This window comes from Lucilia cuprina, chromosome 4, assembly GCF_022045245.1.
Source record: "Lucilia cuprina isolate Lc7/37 chromosome 4, ASM2204524v1, whole genome shotgun sequence".
NCBI lineage: Eukaryota > Metazoa > Arthropoda > Insecta > Diptera > Calliphoridae > Lucilia > Lucilia cuprina.
The window spans coordinates 35,692,895-35,700,055 of NC_060952.1; the positions used below are offsets into that span (position 1 = coordinate 35,692,895).

The window sequence follows — 7,161 nt, forward strand, 5'->3', positions numbered from 1 at the left end:
AAGATCTTCTGTTGTCCCAGGGACAAAGCCTATTAAAAATGGTTAAGATCGATCTATTACTTTACCTAACCCCCATACAACTGAACCCGCCGAATAGGGCTCGACAAAAAGGAGCAAAACCAAGTTATATACATGCTTGTAATACCCTAGCCCCTATAAAAAGCCCTTCAAAATTTGACTTAAATATCCACAACTTTATTCAACAATAAATGGCTTAAGTATATCTGAGACAAGGTACAATTAAACTTAAATGCTTTACTATGGAAACTATATTACACTTTATTTTGAAACAGGTGTAGGGTATTACATAGTCATCCTCGCCCGATTATAATACCTTACTTGTTTTATTTTAATTTCGTATTGACTTTCTGCAAAATCATCGACTGGAGATCTTCTAATATAACTTTAACGGATGACCATATTTATGTACATTAAATTATAGGTCTTCTTATAAGCCTTCAGCGAAATACCTTCTTATAGGCCTAAAACGAAAACCTTCTATCAGGCCTCTTAGAGAAGCGCGAAGGCAAGCACGCTGTGAAGAATTGATATGATTAGGAAATTCATTGGAGTGTGCTTGTGGAAAATAATACCTTTAATAAGGCCGATTTACGACTTATTTTTCTCGCTAGGAATAATTATGTATTGGTGAATCATATTTATAATTGCCATTAACATGTAAAAGTGTACAGTAACTAAAATAATGTCAAAATTAATTTTTGGTGACATTATATTGTTACAACAAACATAGTATAGTTGTGGTTATCATTTCGTAAATATTATTAATTTACAGAATTAAAAATTCAGGTTTTGTGTAATAACTACCATTTAAGCACCACCACCAGTTAATGTTTAACTGGTAGTTATTTTGTATGAAAACTATTAATATATCATAAAGATAAAAAATTTCTAGAAATTGTAAAAATGGGGGTAAGCAATTTAAAAATGTCCAATTACTTCTTTAAACATTTCAATAATTACAATAGTTTCATATTTTTCCGTCAGTTTTAATGACGTTAAAAATTTCTAGGATTTATTGTACGTAATTATAATTTTACAATTATAAATTCACCTTTTAAATAAATGCTAAAAATTTACATTTAACCCTTTCACGCACAAAACTAAACCGCTGGATTTTTTTGTGGATATTCATTTTTACGTATATTAACCTTTTTTTTGAAAAATGTAAAAAGTGTTTTCGCAGGATATCGCATGATATTATCCTTTTTAGCATGTAGTGACATCAAATTCTAAAAAATACTGTAGCAGTTTACTTACGCTCAAAATCGAGAAAAAATAAAAAAAAATCTTGGGACAGCGGTGTTCCGTATACGTGAAAGAGTTAAAAACATTTAATATAAATACATACATATTTAGCTCTTTAAAATTTTATATATTTTTATTACCATTTAAAAATGCTGTTCACTGCAGTGGGGAATTTGCTGAAAAACAAAAATATGTACATACATATACACATGTACATATATTAAAAAACTTTTTCTGAAAATTTATTTTTTCCTTTTATTGCTTTTACTGACATTTAAGTAATATGTTTTCGAAAATAAAATAACAATCAACAATCCACATTAAAGTTTAGTTTTCCATAAAGTTTAATTAAAATCTAGTTTGATGGTTAAATATAAATTAAGAAAAGAACTGCAGTTGAAATAAAATATTGTGGTATACTTTTGGGATATATGTATATATATTAAAGTATTTAGAACCACCTCATGTAAATCTTGTTAAATAGTAAAACATTTAACAAATGTCGGCGTAACCGTTGGAAAACAAATCTTTAGTACAGAAAACTTTTTAATGGCAAATAAAAATGTTACATCTTATAACAAAAATGCTTCATTTTTATTCATTCTTAAGTAGTTTGAAGAACATAATCATATGTAAACTTTTATGTAGCAAATAGAAGAGATATAACCTTGAATATTTAGCTACTTTAGTAATTTAGTTAAAAGTAATGCTGTGAATATGTTTAAAAAGGAACCTTCTTTTAGCAGAACATTTAAAGTTTGGCCATAAAATGTTTGTTAAATGTAAGTCTGTAAATATCTACAAGTCAAAATATAAAAGAAAATTATTGTCATGGAATTTTTTTATTAGTCTGCATGTACATATGTATATATGAACATAAATGACACTTTATGTTTGTTTAAAAATATTTATGTACAAAAATTATTTAAATACAATAAGGTTGTTTGTATGTAAATGTCAACTACATTTAAAAAGTAACAATGTAATTTTTTTCTTTTATTTATCAAAAAAATAAAAACTTTATTAATTTACAAACAAGACAATTTTTGACAATTTAAATATCTTAAAAATAACTTAAAAAACAAATATCATTCGCACTTAATAAAATTGACAAATATTCTTAGAAAAGAAACAAATGAAAATATATTTATTCAGTATTAATTTCATAAGTTCACTTAGATCCACTAGGGCCCACACATAAAAGTAAACCTGTACGTTACCTTTCTACACTGAAAATATTTCATGTTACAGTTTACGGAAAATAATCGTAATATTTACGAAATATACATGTATATATGAAATATTATTTGGTCCATAACTTTTCTTACATTACAAAAGTACAAAACCTGCACTTTCCTTTTCTACACTGAATATATTCCATGCTTTATTCTATGAAAAGAAATCGTAATATTTACGAAATATTCATTTATAATATGAAATATTATTTGATCATATCTTTTCTAGTTGTACCCTTTGTGGTAATTGGTATTAATACAATTTGATGAAACAACAATGGGTTCTTATCCAAACTAATTTGTCGTATGATATCAAACTCTGATAGATCCGTTCTCATGCAAGAAGTTGCTACATAGCAGACTCAATCCCTGATCCGCTGGGAAGGGGTAAGACAAATGCACGACGTGACAACTCCTGCAGAACTTTTTATAGAGTCATACCGATGAGCCCGCCTTGACAAGAGGGAAAGTGTTGTTGACCTGGATCCAATGCAGTCATGTTGTCGAATATTTCTCTATCTTGTTTTTCTGGATAAATGATAAAAGACCAATTTATATACCCACAATCAAAAAAAGAAGGGAGGTACATTGATTTTGTCATTCCATTTGTAACACATTGAAATATTGATCATAGACCCACAAAAGTATATATATTCTGGTCCATTATTAAATTCTAAGACATGTCTGTCCATCCGTTTATCTCTTTGTCTGTCTGCTAAAAGCACGATAGAGTCCGAATCGAAAGAGCTCGATGTTTAAGAAGTATATATAATCAGGTTTTTTTAATTCTATGACATGCTGTCCATCCGTCTGTCTGTCTGTCAGTTTGCTGAAAGCACAATAGAGTCTGAACAGAAAAAGTTATATTCCCTATAGGTAAAGTTTGTTTGGTATTGAAAATGAACAATATCAGCCCACGTTTTCCGATAATTTATCTAAACTAAGAGAAACAAAGTGATGTCACATAGTCTAAAAAAGTGACGATGAAGTAAATGTTTATTTTAGGTCATTGTATGACATGATAATTTTAAATAAAATGAAACAGGAAGAGTTGAATGTAATTAAAAAAACAATTTTGTTCTCAAAAAGACACACAATAAGTATTTTATTGCATCGAATTATTTGCGTGATGTTAATATTTTTACAGCATTTATAATAAAATATTAGAAACGTATTTTTACAAAAATTAAATAAAATTATCTTTAAATCTTCCAACATGCAAAATTTACACGTGCCCTATAAAAAAATAATAAAGAAGTTAGGTCGATATCTCTCACATTCTAGCGGCACCTGCGATTTGAATTTTGAGGATTTTGGAGAAAATAAATTTTTGTTCAAATTTTTGAAAAACGAAATTTCTTCTTTGCTTTTAGGAATTTTATGTAAAACTTGTAAAGAATATATTCAAAATAATATCAAAAAATTTATATCTTAAGTTTTAGTAAAATTGAATAATATTAACCCATAAACTGTAAAGGTCAAAGTTCTCTTGAAACCATATTGAAATATTATTCACTTTTCAACCAGTAAAATTTGTTAAAAAAAAAATTCACAAAAAAATTTATAAATTAACCCTTAAACGTACCTAAATATATTTTTAAAATCATATGAAATGTCCGTAATATATAAACAAATTCTACAATGCCATTTTGCGAAAAAAATGCTGTGTGATAGAAATAACTGATATCAGATTTGCTTTCAGCAGCTTAATATACATTTAATTTCAAAAGTTTTCACACACCTTAATTTTATTGGTTTTATATAATTTTGAAAAATATTAATAACATCTTAAGCTTTTTTATCATCAAAAAGGTCTTCTCGTTTAACCACTAGTGTTAACCACTAGACAACACTGAAAATGCCTTTTAAATAAAAATAGCTGATTCCTATGTATTTACAACTGCTGAGTTTAAAAATTGCTATGAAATAGTTTCCGAGATATTGTGGCTTTTGTAAAAACGTTATTTAAGACATGTTTTTTGATATTTTTTACTCAATTTCTCAGAACCGCACCAATATTTATGGAGTTATTAAAACAACATGGTTATCAACATAAAATTATCTATCATTAGCGTGTAATGATGATGACAGTTAATACAGGATACTTTGGAAATCCTGCAGCGAAGTTGAAAATTATACTTTTTTCGGTTTATCCTTATAAATTTAATTTAAAGTAAACGAGTTTGATTTCTTTTAGCAATATAGATCCAATACATAACAACAACAACATTTTTAAATAACAATTGGAAATTCTTTAAAAATTTAGTAAAATATTTTGCAATAAATTCGTGATTTTTGGTTAATGTACTTAACAATAATTCTTCTTCATACATCATGATCTATAAAACCTATATAATAATATTAAACTTTGTAAGCAATAAGATCCTCACAAAGATCTTGACAAACATTTATGAGCATCTAAAACTATATTTTTTTAAGAAAGAACATTTCATATATCCAATTCACTGTCGGTATCGTATTGTTGTATCATCATATGTCATTAATATTTTACAGACAAAATTTTTTGACACAAAAAACAAAAGAATGGTAAAAACTTACGACATACAACGTTACGGCACTGATTGTGAATTGTATAATATTTTGAATTTATGGATATGTAAAAATAACTAACAAAAGTTTAATTCAATCCGAAATATTTCACTGGGTTTTTAGCGAATTTCTAGTTTTAACCGAAAAATTATATTATTGGTTTGTATTGGTAGTACTTTATGTAAAAATTCCAATAAATTTAGATCAAAGTATTGTTATAAGGATAAAACCAAGAAAGTCTCAATTTTCAACTTCCATGCAAGGCAATCTAGTATTACTGCAATCATAATTATGCTCTTTAGAAAGATAATTTTAAGTAGATTTAAATATTGTTAAAGAAGAAAAACTTTGGAATTTAGTTCCAGTTCTGCAAAATTTATTGAAAACTTTAAAAAAGTGTCTGTACAAAAATCGCAATATCTCAAAAACTACAGCCAATCGAAAGTTTTAATAATGATTTTTGAACTCAGCAGATGGAAATATATAGTAATTAGCTATTTTTTTATTTAAAAGGCAAAAAGTTCGATTGTGTTGACTTGTAGAATTAGTCAAGATATCTTTTTTAAACATTTCTAAAATATTTTCCTGTTGCTTAAAATTATCGCTCATGATAAAAATGTGTAAATAGTAATTTAAAAATAACACTTATTAATTTAAAATAATAGACAATTTCAACACCTCTATAATTATGTTTAACCACAAAAAAACCTTATTCACACATTAAATTTAATTAATACTTACGAAAATTAAAGGTTCATTTACATTTCCAATTACGAAACTTTACTAATAATTTTCGACAAAAAAAATAATACAAATAAAAATGTTTATAGTTTTTACTATAATTTTTTTATACTCATTGTTTCATTGTAAATAACAGTAATTAACACTTTATCGTATTGCATAAGTTAAGGAGTGAATATTAAAAAAACACACACACACATACTAAAAACAATAGTTTTTGTTTAGTATTATTTAGCTTTCTTTATAGTTGTTTAAAAATGTTGCATGCAATTGTTTTTTATGTCAATTTTATGTTAAAAAAACACACAACACGCAAATAACTATATGTATATGAAGCTGCAATACAATATACAAATATCGACAGAAAAACCAAATAAAAATTCAACTTTTTTTTTTTTTTTTTGAAACTAGAATTACATGGTGTTGACACGCAAAACTTTAATAGCACAACATAAACAGGAAATGTGTATGCAAGCAAAATGGCATGGTTTTTAAACTGAATATATGAACAACTTTTTATGTATTTTTAGTTTGCTTACTAGCGGTTACAATTGTTAAAATATGCAGGCCAATCGAAATGGCATTATTATTTTTTGTTGAAGAATTTTTTTCTTTTCATTTAAATATATTTTACACTAAACATAATAAATTTTTTTTGTTTGCTTTACCGACGGCTTTAAGGAAACACATACACATAAGTAAAATTAAAAAAAAAAATAAATATTTTCTAATAAGTTAACAATAATATTTTATTATTATTTTTATTTAATTTCACATTTTTGAAACACTTTTTAATATATTTTATTTTTAATTTTTAGTTTTAGTATTTTCAGTATTTTTTTATTTTTAATATTTTTTTTTATTTTTTTTTAATTTTAAATTTTTGTTTTTAATTCATCCGTTATTTATGTTTATTATTATCCATTTTGTTTATTATTTTTTTCTGTTTTCTCTTGATGAATTTTGTTTTTAAAACCGTACAAGATGAAAGCTTAATGTTGACTAAACATGCAGCAGCTTGCTTACTATGCTTACCTTACACAAACACATACTACAAAGCACACGCACACACTCGCATCCTTAAAAAAGCATACTAACACAGAGATTTATACAACATCAAACACGACGGTTATTTTAAGTTCGAATCTACTAAGTTAGCGCGCGATTGACAACAACACCAAAGAGACATACCCTCATACTTGTTGTTCGTATGAGGGTATGTCGTTTTACAAGAAGTAATTTTAATGTTACCACACTCACACACTCGCACACACATATATATATATATATATTACCATAAAAGCTGTTGCTTTGCTCCCTGTGTTATCACATATGTACACATATAGAACAGGGTACGAAAAATAAAACA

At 26.4% G+C, this 7,161-nt stretch overlaps 1 protein-coding gene across 2 annotated transcripts in view; it reads right to left on the bottom strand.

The window, feature by feature from the left end:
- LOC111681530 (dopamine receptor 1) overlaps positions 1 to 6,611 on the bottom strand; it is a 129,232-nt gene extending 122,621 nt beyond the window's left edge. For both annotated transcript variants that reach the window (XM_046948646.1, XM_046948645.1), the window contains exon 1: positions 5,793 to 6,611. The gene's annotated coding sequence lies outside the window, so the exon portion shown is untranslated. The remainder of the gene's footprint in view (positions 1 to 5,792) is intronic.
- Between the last annotated feature and the right edge of the window lie 550 nt (positions 6,612 to 7,161).